General features: G+C 36.6%; 1 long non-coding RNA gene and 1 pseudogene across 2 annotated transcripts in view; both read left to right on the top strand.

Annotated features, from left to right (window-relative positions):
- Positions 1-16,194, top strand: part of LOC306651493 — a 543,249-nt gene that overhangs the window by 515,019 nt on the left and 12,036 nt on the right. The window lies entirely within an intron of this gene.
- Positions 5,920-7,113, top strand: LOC306651123 (melanoma-associated antigen B10-like; annotated as a pseudogene). Its single transcript has one exon. The product of its transcript is annotated as a melanoma-associated antigen B10-like (transcript).

Below are 16,194 nucleotides of genomic sequence, written 5' to 3'. Positions count from 1 at the left end.
ATCCAACCAAGAGTGAATACACTTTCTTCTCAGCAGCACATGGATCCTTCTCTAAAATAGACCATATATTATGCCACAAACCTAATGTTAGCAAATACAAGAAGATAGACACACTACCATGCATTCTATCAGATCATAATGGATTGAAGTTAGAAATAAATGAAAGAGTAAAACACAGAAACTATTCCAACATCTGGATATTAAACAATATGCTATTATATGATGAATGGATAACAGAAGATATTACGAAAGAAGTTAAAAATTTCTTAGAGGTAAATGAGAACAAAGAAACATCATATCAAAATCTCTGGGACACGAAGAAAGCAGTACTTAGAGGGAAATTTATTTCATGGAGCGCTATTAATAAAAGAATTAAAAATCAACAAATAAACGACCTAACACTACAGCTCAAAGCCCTAGAAAAAGAAGAACAGACCAGCACCAAAAGTAGTAGAAGACAGGAAATAGTTAAACTCAGAGCTGAAATCAATGAAATTGAAACAAAAGAAACAATACAAAAAATTGACAAAAATAAATAGTTGATTCTTTGAAAAAATAAACAAAATTGATAAACCTTTAGCCACACTAACAAAGAGAAGACGAGAGAAAACCCAAATCACTAAAATTCGGAATGAACAAGGAAATATCACAACAGACTCGAGTGAAATACAAAACATAATTAGAAGCTATTTTGAAAATCTATACTCCAACAAAATAGAAAATTTCGAAGACATCCACAGGTCTAGAGACATATGAATTGCCTAAACTGAACGAGGAGGACATACACAATTTCAATAGACCAATTTCAAGTACTGAAATAGAAGAAGTCATCAAAAGCCTACCAACAAAGAAAAGTCCGGGACCAGATGGGTTCTCAGTCGAGTTCTACAAAACCTATAAAGAAGAGCTCATTCCAATACTTCTCAAAGTATTTCATAAAATAGAAGAGGAGGGAACCCTCCCAAACTCATTCTATGAAGCCAATATCACACTGATACCTAAACCAGACAGAGACTCATCAAGGAAAGAAAATTTCAGACCAATATCCTTAATGAACATCGACGCAAAAATTCTCAAACAAATTTAGCAAATCGCATACAAAAACATATTAAAAAGATAGTGCACCATGATCAAGTGGGTTTCATCCCAGGGATGCAAGGTTGGTTCAACATCAGGAAATCAATAAATGTAATTCACCATATCAATAGACTTAAAGTCAAGAATCACATGATTATTTCAATAGATGCAGAAAAAGCATTTGATAAAATACAGCACCCCTTCATGCTCAAAACACTAGAAAAAATAGGGATAGTGGGAACATTCCTTAACATTGTAAAGGCCATTTATGCTAAGCCCATGGCTAATATCATTCTAAATGGTGAAAAACTGAAAGCATTCCCCCTAAAAACTTGAACAAGGCAGGGATGCCCTCTTTCACCACTTCTATTCAACATCGTTCTTGGGACTCTAGCCAGAGCAATTAGACAAACCAAAGAAATTAAAGGGATACGAATTGGAAAAGAAGAACTCAAACTATCCCTGTTCGCTGATGACATGATTATATATTTAGAGGAACCTGGAAATTCCACCACAAAACTCTTAGAACTCATAAGTGAATTTAGTAAAGTAGCAGGTTATAAGATCAATGCTCATAAATCCAATGCATTTTTATACATAAGTGATGAATCTTCAGAAAGAGAAATTAGGAAAACTACCCCATTCACAATAGCCTCGAAAAAAATAAAATACTTGGGAATCAAAATCACAAAAGAGGTGAACGACCTCTACAATAAGAAGTATACAACACTAAAGAAAGAAATTAAAGAACACCTTAGAAGATGGAAAGATCTTCCATGTTCTTGGATAGGGAGAATTAATATTGTCAAAATGGGCATACTACCTAATGTGCTATACAGATTCAATGCATTTCCAATTAAAATCCCAATGATGTGCCTTACAGAAATAGAGCAAGCAATTATGAAATTCATCTGGAAGAATAAGAAACCCAGAATAGCTAAAGCAATCCTTAGCAGGAAGAGTGAAACAGGGGGTATTGCAATACCAGATCTTCAACTCTACTACGAAGCAATAGTAACAACAACGGCATGGTATTGTTACCAAAATAGACAGGTAGATCAATGGTACAGAATAGAGGACACGGACACAAACCCAAATAAATACAATTTTCTCATACTAGACAAAGGGGCCAAATATATGCAATGGAGAATAGATAGCCTCTTCAACAAATGGTGCTGGGAGAATTCGAAATCCATATGCAACAGAATGAAACTAAACCCATATCTCTCACCATGCACAAAACTAAACTCAAAATGGATTAAGGACCTCGGAATCAGACCAGAGACCCTGCAGATTATAGAAGAAAAAGTAGGTCCAGATCTTCAACATGTCGGCCTAAGACCAGACTTCCTCAACAGGACTCCCATAGCACAAGAAATAAAAGCAAGAATCAACCACTGGCATAGATTCAAACTAAAACTTTCTCTCAGCAAAGGAAACTATCAGCAATGCGAAGAAAGAGCCTACAAAGTGGGAGAATATCTTTGCCAATCATACTTCAGATAGAGCACTAATCTCCAGAATCTATAAAGAACTCAAAAAACTCTACTCCAAGAATTCAAATAATTCAGTCGACAAATGGGCTAAGGAAATGAATAGACACTTCACAGAAGAAGATCTACAAGCAATCAACAAACATATGGAAAAATGTTCAACATCTCTAGTAATAAGAGAAATGCAAATCAAAACCACCCTGAGATTCCATCTCTCCCCAATTAGAATGGCGATTATCAAGAATATGAGCAACAACAGGTGTTGGCGAGGATGTGGGGAAAAAGGTACACTCATACATTGCTGGTGGGGCTGCAAATTAGTGCAGACACTCTGGAAAGCAGTGTGGAGTTTCCTTAGAAAACTTGGAATGGACCCTCCATTTGACCCAGCTATCCCACTCCTTGGCCTATACACAAAGGACTTAAAATCAGCATACTACAGAGATACAGCCCCATCAATGTTCATAGCTGCTCAATTCACAATAGCCAGACTGTGGAACCAACCTAGATGCCCTTCAATTGATGAGTGGATAAAGAAACTGTGGTATATATATACAATGGAATATTACTCAGCCATAAAGAATGATAAAATTATGGCATTTGCAGGCAAATGGATGAAATTGGAGAATATCATGCTAAGTGAGATAAGCCAATCTCAAAAAGCCAAAGGACGAATGATATCGCTAATAATTGGATGATGACACATAATGGGGGGAGGGAAGGTTTAGTGCTAGGGTTATAGTTAGGGTTAGGGAGTGGGGCAAGTATGGAGGAAGGAAGCACTGTATAGAGGGAAAAGAGGGGTGGGAGGGGTGGGGGAAGGGAAAAAATAACAGAATGAATCAAACAACATTACTCTATGTAAATTTATGATTACACAAATGGTATGCCTTTACGCCATGTACAAAGAGAGAAACAACATGTATCCCATTTGTTTACAATAAAAAAAAAAGAAAAAAGAATTTATAATACTGCATTAATTAGAACTGTCTAGTACTGGAATAAAAAAATACACCTAATACAATGGAACAGAACATAGAGCCCAGAAATAAACACACACATAATGATCAATTAATCGTTGACAAAGGCATCAAGAATACAAAATGAGGAAATGAAAGTCTCTTTAGTAAACTTTTCAGGGGAAATTGGCTATCAATATAAAAAAGAATGAAATCACACTTTTTTCATACACCATATACAAAAATGAAGGCTAAATGGAACAAAGACCTAAATATGAAATTTGAAACCACAAAATTTCTAGAAGGGAAGCTGTCTCTTGACAATGATCTTTGAATTAAAGTTTTGGTTATGACACTAAAAGCACAGGAAACAAAAATTTTAAAAGTAGTACAATTTTCAAACTAAAAAGGCTCTGAACAACAAAGGAATAATTGGCCAAATAAAAATACAACACATAGTATTGAGAAAATATTCCAAAACAATATATCCAGAAAAGGGTTAATATTCATAATATATAAGGAATTCGCTAAGCACAATAACAGTAAAAATAATTTAATTTTAAAAATTGACGGGCCAGAATAATAGACATTATTCCAAAGAAGATATACAAATGGTTAATAGATACATGTAAAGGTGCTTAACATCACTAACTATCAAAGACATTTTAATCAAAACCACAGTGAAGACTGGAGATATAGCTCAGTAGTAGAGGATTTGCTCACCACTTGTTCAAGACCTGAGTTCAATAACCAGCACTACAAAAAAATGAACTATTATTTTATATTTGGTAGGATGACTATTATCAGAAAAGCAAAAGATAAAAAGAGTTGGCAAGGATGTGGAGTAAAAGGAACCCCCATAGACTGTTGCTGAAAATGTAAATCAGTACAATCATTATGAAAAACATGGAATTATCGTAAAAATTAAAAACAGGGGGCTGGAGATATAGCTCAGTTGGTAGAGTGCTTGCCTAGCATGCACAAGGCCCTGGGTTCAATCCCCAGCACCACACACACAAAAAAAATTAAAAACAGAAGTACCATATGACCCAGAAATTTCACTTCCAGTTATATATTCGAAAGGGACCAGCCATGGTGGCACATGCCTACAATCTCAGTGGCTCGGGAGGCTGAGGTGGGAGGATCACAAGTTCAAAGCCAGCCTCAGCAACTCAGTGAGGCCCTAAGCAACTTGGTTTATGAGACCCTGTGTCAAAAAAAATAATGAAAAGGGGGGTGGGGATGTTGCTCAGTGTTTAAGCACCCCTGTATTCAATCCCTGGTACAAAAAAATAAATAAATAAAGGAAATGAAATTGAGTTCTTGAAGAAATAGCTGTAAAACCATGTTCAGTGCAACTTTATTCATAATAGCCAAGCTATGGAAACAAAATTTTCAGAGATGGAAGAATGGATAAAGAAATTGTACATTATATTATTCAACCATAAAAAAAAAAAGTGACATTTGCAACAGTTTGGATAAATTTGAAGGACATCATACTTTGTGAAATTAGGAAGACACAGAAAGGAATACTGTTGAATCTCACTTACATATTCGATCTAAAAATGTGGAACTCAGAGAAATAGAGAGTAGAATGGTGTTTGCCAGAGTCTGGGAGATGAAGACATAGAACAAAGGGTACAGACTTCCAGTTATAGCATGAACAACTTTGGGGGTTCTAAATACAACATGGGTGGTAACATATTACATTGATTTGTGGTAGTCATTACACTATACCTATCTCAAATTATCATATTGCACACATCGAATATATTGAGTCTTTATTTGAAAATTAAACATTTTAAAATTTAAAAAGCTACCTGAAAAACATTTTTTAATTATTTAATTCAATGGTTCTTAGTGTATTCACAGATATGTGCAACCATCACCACAGAACATTTTCATCATCTCAAAAAGAAACCTCATGCCGTATCTCTGTCCACTCTCTACCTACTGCCCAGATCTACATTCCAACTATAAACCATTCATATACTTTCTCTCTCTCTCTGTCTCTCTCTTCTGGACATTTAATATGAATGGAATCATACAAAATGTGACCTTAAATTTCATTATGTACATATGCCACATTTTGTTTATTCATAAATTTATGTACATCTTCTCCCCTCCCTCCTTCCCCTCTCCCTTGTCCTTCCCCTCCTCTCCCATTCCCCTTCTCTCTCCCCCTTCTCACTTCTCTTTCCCCTCTCCGCTCCCCCTCCCCCCTCTCTTTCCTCCCCTCCCCTTCCCCCAACAGAGTCATTACAGAAACATGTTTCTGACTTAAGCCCTCAGAAACCACTGGCTTGCTGTAAAGCACAAGACACTGAATCACCTGTCTTTTCCCTGACACTCTTGTTTTCGGTCTCTGGCCACTCATTTTGCCTCAGGGTATGAAGAGTAAGCTCCATGCCGTTGAGAAATGCTCCCAGGCTCAAGAAGAACCCAAAATGTGAGTGATGTCCAAGCTATTGCAGCAAAAGATGAGTCCCTCTCTTCCTCCTGTGTTCACTTCAAAGATACCAGCCAGAGTTCATCTGCTGCTGGAGCAATCAGCAATCAAAAAGAACCTAGAAGAGCCCCATCTACCATGGCTGCTGCTGCTACAGCTGTTCCATAATACAACAGCTAATGGATACACCATCCACCAGGTTGAGGGAAAGCCAAATGCCTCACAGGCTATCATTGAGCACTGGCACAAAGGCCTTCTAGACCAGAGGGTTACTTTATTGGTTTGTTACCTGCTGTACAAGTATGGAATAAAAGAGCCTATTACAAATGCAAATATACTGAAAAATGTAACCCAAATGTACAAGAATCACAACTCTGAGATTCTGAAGCAAGCCTCTGTGCTAGTCTTTGGCCTTGACATGAAAGAAGTGGATTGGAACAAAAATATCTACATCCTCATCAACAAGCTGGAACTAGATCACAATGCAAAAGTGAATGATAATGAGGTATACCCAAGACTGGCCTGCTGATGACTATCCTGGGCGTTATCTTCACAAAAATGCAACTGTGCCAGTGAGCAGCAAGTCTGGGCAGTGCTAAATATGATAGGGGTATATGATGGGAAGAGTCATGTCATCTTTAGGGATCCCAGGAAGTTGATAACCAGAGATTTAGTGAAAGAAAAGTACCTAGAGTATCAGCAGGTGGCCAACAGTGATCCTCCATGCTACAGATTCCTGTGGGGCCCAAAATCCCATGCTGAATCCAGCAAGATGAAAGTCCTGGAGTTTTTGGCTAAGATCCAAAATACCATTTCTAATGCCTTCCCAGGCTGGTATGAGGAGGAGGCTTTGAAAGATGTGAAAGAAAGAGCCCACCCAGTCCTGCGGCTAGGACTCATAATCTGCCATGGTCATTCCATGTTCCAAGGTCACATCTAGCAGTTTTTCTCATCCCAAGTGAAGGCTAAGAAAAATTCATTATGTTTTTGAAGAGGAAAGCTAATGTTCTCTTTAGTGGAAGGTGGGGTGAGGCTGGTGACAACATTGTATAACATATATTCTTGTTCTATGTGATAACTTGGTTATTTATTTAACTCTTGTTCCACTTAATAGACAGTTTATGTAATTTCAGAATTCAATTATGAACGACAGGATTTATATATTCATTGATCCTTATAAGCTGTAAGAGTCTTAATATTTTACAAAATAAAATTGAAAGACTTCCCATCTTATTTAGTGATTTCAAACAAGATGACAGAATAGTGGATTATGCATTTCATTGAAAATATGAAAGGACCCAAAAGCAAAATAGACTGAAAAACTAAAGGAAAAAAAGTAAAAGATGATAAATTGTTGTGTTTTGTTATCACTTTTGATCTGTTCTGTAAAATTGATATATATATATATACACATATATATACTAATATATACTTGAATTTGTGTAATTCTTCAAGAATATAGTACAAATTATATCATAATAAATTATTTTGGGCTGGGGTGTGGCTCAGTGGCAGAGTGCTTGCCTAGCACTTGCGAGGTCCTGGGTTTGATCCTCGGTACCACATAAAAATAAATAAATAAAATAAATTATTTTGCAACTCACAAAAATAAATTTATGGACATTTAAGTTGTTTTCACCTTTTGGATATTGCAGGAAGTGCTGGTCTAAATATTCATGTGAAAATTTCTGTGTGGACATAAGTTTTTATTTCTCTTGGGTATATGCCTAGGGATGAAATTATTGGGTCATATTATAATTCTATGATTAAATGTTTGAGAATTTTCTAGACTGTTACCCAAGGCAGATTTACATTTTAATTTTCTACCAATAGTGTATCAAGGTTCTAATTTCTCTGCATGACAACTCTAGATTCTTACCATAGTACCTGCGGTTTTATTTAACATTTTCCTGACTCATGATATGAAAAAATGCTTTTCTGTGTTTCTTGACCATTTTTATATCTTCCTTGGAGAAGTATCTACTCAGATTCTTTGCCCACTTTAAAAACTATGTTGCCCTTTTTGTGATTTATAAGTATTCTTTATGTATTCTAGATATAAGTCTCTTTTCAGACATATGATTTATAAATACTTTCTCCCATTCTGTCTTTTCAATTTCTTGACAATGCTCTTTGAAGAAAAGTTTTTATTTTAAGAAAGTAAATACATGCCTCATGCCTTCAGTGTCATATCTAAGAATCCTTTGCCAAACCCAAGGTCATGAAGGTTTACCCCTATATTTTTCTGCTTTTTTTTTGAGTATGTTCCCCAAAGTGTATGTGTTAGAAACTTAATCCTCAATGCAACAGTATTGAGAAATGGAACCTTGAAGAATTAGATTATGTCATGAGGTGTCTCTGACCTCATGGATTGATTAATGTCATTATCATGGGAGTTGTTTTGTTATTCTGAGTGTGGGTTTATTATAAAAATGAATTCAGCCCCCTTTTGCTCTCTCATGCTCTCTTGCCCTTCCACCTTCCTCCATGGAAGATGCTTCCACCACAGAGCACGAAAGCACTTGCCATATGTGAATCCCTTGACCTTGGACTTCCCAGAACTAAAAATAAATCATTGTACTTTAAGAATTATGGGGGGCATAAGAGAAGAATGGAGAAACTTTATGTAGAAGGAAATGAGAGGGAGGAGGGTATGAAAAATCGTGAAATGAGATGGACATCATTACCCTATGTACATGTATGATTACACAAATGGTATGAATCTACATAGTGCACAACCATAGAAACAAAATGATGTACCCCATTTGTGTACAATGAATCCAAATGCAGACTGTAAAAAATAAAAAATAATAATAAAAAAGTACATAAGATATATATATACATACATACATATACATATATATATATATATATATATATACTTGAATTTGTGTAATTCTTCAAGAATATAGTACAAATTATATCATAATAAATTATTTTGGGCTGTGGTGTGGCCAGCACAGTTGCATGTATTTGAGCACAATAGCACAAAATGAATTAAAACATCTTCTAAGAGATTTAGCTTTTACATGTAGGCCTTGCATTTATTTTTAGAAAATTTTTGTAAATGGTATGAGGCAAAGGTCCAATTTCATTCTTTGGCACATGGCTATCCAGTTGTCCCAAAACAATTTGTTGAAAAGACTACAGTTTAATCCACTGTATAGTCTTAGCCTCCTTCTTGAAAATTATTTGAATTACAGGTGTACTATTTCATTTCTGATCACTGATACCACATAGTGAACTGGGTGGCTAGAACATTTAGATATAGGTATTCAAAAAATTAAACTACATGAAATAATTGACATTTTATTATAAAATAGAATTTGCATTAGATGATTTTCCCAATTGTAGGCTAATGCAAGTATTCTGCACATATTTAAAGTAGGCTAAGTTAAGCTATGATGTTTGGTACATTAGGTATATGAAATGCATATATTTTAATGACTTAAAATATCTACAACTTTCAATGTGTTTATTAGGAGGTAACACCATCATAAGTTGAGGAGCATCTGTATATTGATCTTGTATCCTGAAACCCTGCTGAACTCATTTATTAACTAATTATTTCTTTAATGGTTTCTTTAAGATTTTCAATATTAAATATCATGTCATCTGTTTTAGTCAGCTTTTTCACTGCTGTGACTAAGAGATCCTATCAGAACAACTGTAGATGAGGAAAAGTTTATTCAATGGTTCATGGTTTCAGAGGTCTTAGTCCACAGAAGGCAGGGTTCACTCCTCAGGACTCGAGGTGAGGCTAAATATCATGGTGGGAGAAGGTGGCAGAGGGAAGCAGCTCATATCATGGTGATCAGGAAGCAGAGAAAGACTCCACTCTCCAGGTACAAAATATATACCCCATAGCCACACTCCAATTCCCACCTCCTCCAGTCACACCCTACCACTTCAATTAATTGCATCAGGAATTAATTCACTGATTGGGTTAAGACTCTTACAACCCAATCATTTCTCCTCTGAACCTTCCTGCATTGTCTCACATGTGAGCTTTTGGAGGATACCTCACATCCAAACCATAAGATCATCTATGACTGAAGATAGTTTTATTTCATTCTTTCCAATGTGGATGAATTTTGTATCATTCTTTTGCTTAATTTCACATATTAGAAATATAGTGAAATGATCACCAAAAGTGGTGAAGGTGCCTTGTCTTCTTCCCTATTTTAGGGGAAATGCATCCAGTATTTCTCCATTTAGCATGTTAGCTGTGGTTTTTCAGAGATGCACTATACCAGGTTGAGAAGGTTCCCCTCCTGTCCTATTTTGTTGATTTTTTTTTTTCATGAAAGGGGAGGGCACTGTATTTTCTCAGATGATTTTTCTGCATCTATTGGGATGATCATGTGAAGTTGTTTTTATTATGTGAATATGATGTATTACATTAACTGATTCTCTGATGGTAAACCAACTTTGCATTCCAGGTATAAATTCTACTTGGTCATGTAAATGAATTTTTTTGTATATTCCCAGGTTTGATTTGGTAGTACTTTGTTGAGGATGTTTACATCTATAGTCACAGGGGAAATTTTTTTGATACATCTTTGGTTTTGTTATGGTAATATTGGCCTCATTAAAAGACCTAGGAGGTGTTCCTTCTTACAATTTTAGAGAGAATTTATTAAGGAGCATTATTAATTCTTCCTTAACTGTTGATAAAATTCAGTATTGAAGCATCTGGATCTTGGCTTTTCTGAGCAGATTTTGTACTATTCATGGCAAGTTTCTGGCTGAATGATACCTCCACTCTAATATATTTGCACTTGGTAGGTGAATACAGCAACCTTAAGTTTTCTCCCTTTGACTGTCTTGATGTGCATCCACAGCCTCAAAGGCTAGATCGAGGTGACTTGAGGCCTGTATGGTATGCCTAGGGTACAGCCACTAGTGTATATGTGGGAGCTAAGCAACAAAAAGGAGCCCTCATAACTGTACTCCCCTTGTTAATTAGCCTCAGCAAGTAACATTATTAGGGAGTATGATGAAAAATGCTATTCATTTTTGCAAGAAAGTCCTCCAGCTGGGATCTGGAGGGAGAGGAAATCCTTGGTTCTTCACTGAAGAAGTGTGGAGTAGAGTCTCTGTCTCTCTGGGCTTAAAGGGAGAAAGGAAGGAACAAATTTGGTTCACATACCACAGGCACTCACTTGTCTTACTGTATTTTCATACTTTTTGTCAAATAGATGTGTTTTCATTTGCTGTTTGCCTTTAGAACTGTTTCCATCCTAGACTTTTTACAACTCCAATTTGTGTTACTTAATAAAATATCTACACAATCTGCCTTGCCTATTCACTTACCTACCACAATCTGTGATCATCTTTAAGAACATGACATCTGGTGAATTCTTCAAGTTATCAGTTAAGATCAGCTGGGACCAAGGTGGCTGCCCAAATGCCACTATGATACCTCAGACTTCATTATCTATCATCTAATCTCTATGTTACACAAAATGACCACATGTGCCATGTCAGCTTAAAATCAACATAGTAGCAAAGAGGAAGGACCACATGAGGAAAGAAATCAGACAGTGCCTGGCTTCCTAAAAAACCACCACTCTTTTCCCAAAAATCTGATGAATATTCCTTCCCCTAATTTCTGCTGCCTTATCTCTCTGACTCCACAACCCCCAGTGGGTCGAGAAGTTGCTCTTTGAGCTAGCCACCCACTTCTCCATTATATAGCCATTGAATAAATCTTGCTCAGTAGACACATGACTTTGGTTCCAATATTGACTTTGTGAACCCAAAGAGCAAAAGGACCCTACTTTGAGGGTCTCTCCCTCATATGAGAAGTGAGCATTTTGTAGGTAACACTTTTTGTTTGTTTTGGTGGGTGCTGGGGATTGGACCTTATGTCTCACATATGCTAGGCAAGCACTCTAGTGTTGAGATACATACTCAATCCACACTTAGTTGTTTTGCTTTAATTAACTACTGTTCTTTGCCATAATCAAGACGGTGTTGAGGGCAACAGTGTCCAAATGGTGGTATACACTTCACTAACATATGATCCACACCTAGCAGGTGATTTTCAAAAGTATGGAATTATGTGGATATGGCAACATTTTGAAGATATTCAAAAATTGTTGCAGTTTTGGAAACATTAACATAGGGGAAAGGGTAAAGACATTGAAAGTAAATATACTTTCATTCATTCACTCATTCATTTAACAAATATGTATTAAGTCCCTACTATAGTCTAAGCAATGGTCAAGGATATGGAGCCATAACAGTGAAGAAAACAAACAAAAACTTTCCTAGTGTTATGGCCATTCTATTATATTAAACATATGAAATTGTCAGTATTTGACTATTATGGACCTGCAAAAACAGCAATTTCTCATATTTCAACCTAATAGTAATGGAAAAAACCTCAGTTTTATCACTGGGTAGCTATGTGTCTCCAGGTAAGTCACTATACTTCTCTGAGCCTCAATTCTAACATGTAGAAAATTAAGATAAGGGGTTTTTCAGGGATGATGATTCTATAAGATGAAAAGTAAGTAAGGTGTCTAGCACAGTGTTTGGCACATAGTAGGCACTTGATATACATGAATTTTCTTTCTTCTGAACAACCTCGGCTAGAAATATTGGTAGGGCTTACTTTCTTATTTCCAAAGACAGAGGGTTGGCAACACATAGTAAAAGTATGCCATGCTTCTCTCTCAGCCTGGGTGGCAAAAAATTAAATCTTGAGGAGAAAGAGAGAGCATGATAGAAGCTAAATGTCTGTGGCATGAAGGAGAAAACAGCACAGAAAGATCCCGTGGAACAAAGAGCAAGGAGACTGGAAGTTTAATCAAGAGAACAAGCTCACTGCCACACACAGCTTCCCTTTGAGCCTAATGGACTTCAAGGAATAATTGGAACAGAATTTAGACTGTGGGGCTCCAAAGATTCACTTGTCCAGTTTCATCTTCTAATTTTTCTACTTTGGTTTCCTTGGAAATGGATTTTAAGGGTAGAGTATGAAGCAAAACTGAGGCTACAATTAAGGTGTGCCACCACGGAGGGAAAAGTAAGAAATTCTGGGAAATGGGCAACAACAACACAGAATGAGCATTTGAGGAACAACAAGAAACAAAAGAAATTTACCATTGATAAATGGCCTTAACTGTACCAGGCAGATGCTGAGGAGAATTTCTTGACAGGGAAGATTATTTAATTATCGACTGGGAGACTAATCTAGAACAAGTGCCAGTAAACTACCAACTATGGACCAAATTCAACCTATAACCTGCTTTTGAAAGGCTACAAGTTAAGAATGAGTTATGATTTTTAAGATTGTAAAATAAAAGAATATGTGATAATGGATGGAAACTGGAAGTGACCTACAAACCCTAAAATATTTATATTCTACCCTTTATAGAAAGAGTTTACCAAACCGTTTCACATGAATTGTCTCATCCTTGGGCGCAACTGCCTCATACAAAATTTGAATACTAGGGGAGCTTGAAAGTCAGAGTGCAGGGATAAAAGAATGTAGGAAGGTGTTGAATAGGAAATTACTGTTTGGTATACGTTGAGGTTATGTTTTAGAGCTCCAGGCTGTCTTTGGAAGGGCTAGAAGGAATGGGGCAAGAAGTGTGGAAGGCCATGATGGTAAAGGGAGCAAAGAGAAGGAATAGATGAGAAGCAGTTCACACTAGTCTCATTCCACAGGCAATGTCTCAATGAGGATAAGCCAAAGGAAGGGAAACAAAAAGATGTCAGACTATTGCCATTTAGTTCAGGGTGTTGCTCTTAGAAGAGAGACTGGGAGGAAACAGATGGTTCAGCCTAGAGAATAAAGCATAAAAAACTGCCATTCATTTGTGTAGATGTTAATTACCTGGACTGAAGTCAGTGAAATAAAAAGGAACTTGGCCTCTTTCTCAGAGTATGTGTGTGGGTATGAGGCTTGGGATGCTAAGCAAGTATTTTAGAGCAAGGCTTATTTCTGAAAAGGCCAAGTTTTGGTCTCCTCAAAAGGTATCCATCATCATCTCTCCTTTCCACATTTGAAATTTCTCTTTAATATTTCCATCAAGAAATTCTCCAAACTCCCTCATGTTGGAGAGCTCAATGATTCAAAATAGTCGCCTATGGCCATGTTTCTTGGCTAAGATCTTTTCCTTTGTAAATTGATATATATGTTCCTATTCTCTGATACTTATAGTTTTCTTAGTAATAACACATAGTTGGTCAAATCCTTCATGGTAAGATGAATGTGTGATAAGATTAAGGAAGGGAGTTAGATTTGGGATCAAGAAACCTGGTTTGCCATCCTGGCTCTGGGGCAATAATCTATCCTGCTGAACCTTATTTACCTCATCTGGAAATGACTCAAAATAATGCTTATCCTATATACCACCAAGCTTCATTTGTGCAGATCAAGTAACTGTTTTCAGAACTACAGATAGTGATTTTGATAGAAATAATTCACAAATTATTAAGAAGACCACAATTGTGAACTATTTGACTATTGCTAATTCTTCATATGTGGACAAAGTATGTGCTTTGGAGACTTGTTGTGTTCCCATGACTGATTTGAATCTGTTGACCATAAATAGATGCTCCCCTTCTTTTCTTACAGGGGACTGAGTAAATTCAGGGAGTTGAAGGCACAGAGCTCATAGGGTAGGGGTAGGAGGGAGAGAGGAGTTCATTTTATAGAAAACCAAAGGATAAATTAACCCCTACCATATAAGTGTCACCACTAATAGCATCCTGTCATGCTCTGCTTGAGCTCTTTTAGAATCAAGGGAATGGTGTTTCTTAAATGGTTACTTTGTGACCACATCTAATCCTTTCACAGATTATTTATTCTGTTGAATGATCATTGGTCTCCATGCAACTTTGTAACTCTTTGACTTTCGTTCTGTTCTTGGAGCAATTTCAACAGATTCCATTACACATTTCTGCAGGGCTTTGTACAAGCAAGAATAAACATATACCCCAACCCCAGTTACTGAAAAAGTGTATTGTTTAATTGCTTGCACTAAGACAAGGAAATCATACAATGATTATACTACAAAGTAGTATATGACAAGAATAAGAATTTCCAATCCATATGTTATTAAAAAGTGTTAACAGGCAGCTGTAAGAGATTGCATGATCGTTATCTCCACCAGTTTTAAAACCAGGAGAGATTTGTCTGGAATAAGTTAAGAGAAGGCCTGCATGTAAGAAGGGGAATGGGCTAAATCACCTGAGAGAAATACTCCTAGCCATTGGATTCTAGAATTGCTTGCTGTCTCCTAGCCAGCATTGCACGGTCACACATATCTAAGCCAAAGGGAGAAACCTGGACTAATCTGCTACTCTTGGTCTCAAGGAGAATGATACTTGGGAAGTCAAGCTTGCCCTTCTCATGACAACTCCCAGAACAGGACTCATTTTATAGGCTTATACTTACCCTAAGGCCTGGCTCAAGCTCACCAGTGCCTTCTACTAGAATGTACACTAACTCCCATCCTTGACTCTCCATCATTAGTTAGAACTTGCCCTCCAAAAAGACTGGTTCAAGTTCTCTTTCCTACAGCAAACCCTGTCTGTGTCACCTGCTCCCTAGGGTCTTCCCATTCCTCCATAGTACCACTAGAAACACATCACCAAATGCCCAGACCTCTTGATTTGTCCTATAATTAAACTTGAGTGTCCAGAAGGCAGCCACAAAGGCAATCTAGCTCCATGCGTTACCATAGAGGCTTTCAACTTTGATTTATTATAAATCATAAGTAATATATTTTATATGCCAACCTATTAAGCTGAATCATATGAAATTTCTATTTTAGTAGTTCAAAACCAATTGGATGCTAGTGATTTCATTTTAGTTAAAACTAACTGAAAACTCAAATAAGTTTCAGGAACCAGTACTTCCTCTTACAACACATGAGTTTTTCTATTTTATTCAGTTATTTTCAGTGTTTTGAAATGCTAGTCACAACCCGCTAAAATGATTTAATGAACCATTAATGGGTTGCAACCTGGTGTTTGAAAACCATTGCCTTAAACCCTGTGTTCCTTCTGTGATAATAACATAGAAGCCATTTGAATTTTTCTGGCCTCCCAGAATCTGAACTCACTTCCTATGTTTAGAGAATATTCCTCTTGATAAGACTTGATAGGAGGTAAAGCCCATCTACCACCAGAGAAATTGAAATACCAAATTCTTGATTTAAACATTCTCCCTTTGTAGTCAAGACTGTGTAGGTGT

This window comes from Sciurus vulgaris (genome assembly GCF_902686455.1).
Source record: "Sciurus vulgaris genome assembly, chromosome: X".
Lineage (NCBI taxonomy): Eukaryota > Metazoa > Chordata > Mammalia > Rodentia > Sciuridae > Sciurus > Sciurus vulgaris.
This window is presented reverse-complemented; position numbering and strand designations above follow the sequence as displayed.